Source organism: Natator depressus, unplaced genomic scaffold, assembly GCF_965152275.1.
Source record: "Natator depressus isolate rNatDep1 unplaced genomic scaffold, rNatDep2.hap1 scaffold_93, whole genome shotgun sequence".
Lineage (NCBI taxonomy): Eukaryota > Metazoa > Chordata > Testudines > Cheloniidae > Natator > Natator depressus.
This window is the reverse complement of record NW_027439789.1, coordinates 55,846-59,130: the sequence shown is the minus strand read 5'-3', so window position 1 is coordinate 59,130 and position 3,285 is coordinate 55,846.

The following is a 3,285-nucleotide window of genomic DNA, read 5'->3' as shown; positions in this document are numbered from 1 at the left end:
GGTGGGGGTGCGGGGTCAGGGAGGGAGTTAGCGTGCGAGAGGGGGCTCAGGGTGGGGGTGCGGGGTCAGGGAGGGAGTTAGCGTGCGGGACGGGGCTCAGGGTGGGGGTGCCGCGTTAGGGAGGGAGTTAGCGTGCGAGAGGGGGCTCAGGATGGGGGGTGCGGGGTCAGGGAGGGAGTTAGCGTGCGGGACGGGGCTCAGGGTGGGGGTGCGGGGTCAGGGAGGGAGTTAGCGTGCGAGAGGGGCTCAGGGTGGGGGTGCGGGGTCAGGGAGGGAGTTAGCGTGCGGGACTGGGCTCAGGGTGGGGGTGCGGGGGTCAGGGAGGGAGTTAGCGTGCGGGACGGGGCTCAGGGTGGGGGTGCGGGGTCAGGGAGGGAGTTAGCGTGCGGGACGGGGCTCAGGGTGGGGGTTCGGGGTCAGGGAGGGAGTTAGCGTGCGGGACGGGGCTCAGGGTGGGGGTGCGGGGTCAGGGAGGGAGTTAGCGTGCGGGACGGGGCTCAGGGTGGGGGTGCGGGGTCAGGGAGGGAGTTAGCGTGCGGGAGGAGGCTCGGGTGGGGGTGCGGGGTCAGGGAGGGAGTTAGCGTGCGGGACGGGGCTCAGGGTGGGGGTGCGGGGTCAGGGAGGGAGTTAGCGTGCGGGACGGGGCTCAGGGTGGGGGTGCGGGTCAGGGAGGGAGTTAGCGTGCGAGAGGGGGCTCAGGGTGGGGGTGCGGGGTCAGGGAGGGAGTTAGCGTGCGGGACGGGGCTCAGGGTGGGGGTGCGGGGTCAGGGAGGGAGTTAGCGTGCGAGAGGGGGCTCAGGGTGGGGGTGCGGGGTCAGGGAGGGAGTTAGCATGCGGGACGGGGCTCAGGGTGGGGTGCGGGGTCAGGGAGGGAGTTAGCGTGCGGGACGGGGCTCAGGGTGGGGGTGCCGGGTTAGGGAGGGAGTTAGCGTGCGAGAGGGGGCTCAGGTTGGGGGTGCGGGGTCAGGGAGGGAGTTAGCGTGCGGGACGGGGCTCAGGGTGGGGGTGCGGGGTCAGGGAGGGAGTTAGCGTGCGAGAGGGGGCTCAGGGTGGGGGTGCGGGGTCAGGGAGGGAGTTAGCGTGCGGGACTGGGCTCAGGGTGGGGGTGCGGGGTCAGGAGGGAGTTAGCGTGCGGGACGGGGCTCAGGGTGGGGGTGCGGGGTCAGGGAGGGAGTTAGCGTGCGGGACGGGGCTCAGGGTGGGGGTGCGGGGTCAGGGAGGGAGTTAGCGTGCGGGAGGGGGCTCAGGGTGGGGGTGCGGGGTCAGGGGAGCGAGTTAGCGTGCGGGACGGGGCTCAGGGTGGGGGGTGCGGGGTCAGGGAGGGAGTTAGCGTGCGGGACGGGGCTCAGGGTGGGGGATCGGGGTCAGGGAGGGATTTAGCGTGCGGACGGGGCTCAGGGTGGGGGTGCGGGGTCAGGGAGGGAGTTAGCGTGCGGGACGGGGCTCAGGGTGGGGGTGCGGGGTCAGGGAGGGAGTTAGCGTGCGGGAGGGGGCTCAGGGTGGGGGTGCGGGGTCAGGGAGGGAGTTAGCGTGCGGGACGGGGCTCAGGGTGGGGATCGGGGTCAGGGAGGGAGTTAGCGTGCGGGAGGGGGCTCAGGGTGGGGGTGCGGGGTCAGGGAGGGAGTTAGCGTGCGGGAGGGGGGCTCAGGTGGGGGTGCGGGGTCAGGGAGGGAGTTAGCGTGCGGGACGGGCTCAGGGTGGGGGATCGGGGTCAGGGAGGGAGTTAGCGTGCGGGAGGGGGCTCAGGGTGGGGGTGCGGGGTCAGGGAGGGAGTTAGCGTGCGGGACGGGGCTCAGGGTGGGGGTGCGGGGTCAGGGAGGGAGTTAGCGTGCGAGAGGGGGCTCAGGGTGGGGGTGCGGGGTCAGGGAGGGAGTTAGCGTGCGGGACTGGGCTCAGGGTGGGGGTGCGGGGTCAGGGAGGGAGTTAGCGTGCGGGACGGGGCTCAGGGTGGGGGTGCGGGGTCAGGGAGGGAGTTAGCGTGCGGGACGGGGCTCAGGGTGGGGGTGCGGGTCAGGGAGGGAGTTAGCGTGCGGGAGGGGCTCAGGGTGGGGGTGCGGGGTCAGGGAGGGAGTTAGCGTGCGGGACGGGGCTCAGGGTGGGGGTGCGGGGTCAGGGAGGGAGTTAGCGTGCGGGACGGGGCTCAGGGTGGGGGACCGGGGTCAGGGAGGGATTTAGCGTGCGGGACGGGGCTCAGGGTGGGGGTGCGGGGTCAGGGAGGGAGTTAGCGTGCGGGACGGGGCTCAGGGTGGGGGTGCGGGGTCAGGGAGGGAGTTAGCGTGCGGGAGGGGGCTCAGGGTGGGCTTGCGGGGTCAGGGAGGGAGTTAGCGTGCGGGACGGGCTCAGGGTGGGGGATCGGGGTCAGGGAGGGAGTTAGCGTGCGGGAGGGGGCTCAGGGTGGGGGTGCGGAGTCAGGGAGGGAGTTAGCGTGCGGGAGGGGGCTCAGGTGGGGGTGCGGGGTCAGGGAGGGAGTTAGCGTGCGGGACGGGGCTCAGGGTGGGGGATCGGGGTCAGGGAGGGAGTTAGCGTGCGGGAGGGGGCTCAGGGTGGGGGTGCGGGGTCAGGGAGGGAGTTAGCGTGCGGGACGGGGCTCAGGGTGGGGGTGCGGGGTCAGGGAGGGAGTTAGCGTGCGAGAGGGGGCTCAGGGTGGGGGTGCGGGGTCAGGGAGGGAGTTAGCGTGCGGGACTGGGCTCAGGGTGGGGGTGCGGGGTCAGGGAGGGAGTTAGCGTGCGGGACAGGGCTCAGGGTGGGGGTGCGGGGTCAGGGAGGGAGTTAGCGTGCGGGAGGGGGCTCAGGGTGGGGGTGCGGGGTCAGGGAGGGAATTAGCGTGCGGGAGGGGGCTCAGGGTGGGGGTGCGGGGTCAGGGAGGGAGTTAGCGTGCGGGAGGGGGGCTCAGGGTGGGGGTGCGGGGTCAGGGAGGGAGTTAGCGTGCGGGAGGGGGCTCAGGGTGGGGGTGCGGGGTCAGGGAGGGAGTTAGCGTGCGGAGAGGGGGCTCAGGGTGGGGGTGCGGGGTCAGGGAGGGAGTTAGCGTGCGGGACGGGGCTCAGGGTGGGGTGCGGGGTCAGGGAGGGAGTTAGCGTGCGGGACGGGGCTCAGGGTGGGGGTGCGGGGTCAGGGAGGGAGTTAGCGTGCGGGACGGGGCTCAGGGTGGGGGTGCGGGGTCAGGGAGGGAGTTAGCGTGCGGGACGGGGCTCAGGGTGGGGGTGGGGGTTCAGGGAGGGAGTTAGCGTGCGGGAGGGGGCTCAGGGTGGGGGTGTTGGGTCAGGGAGGGAGTTAGCGTGCGGGAGG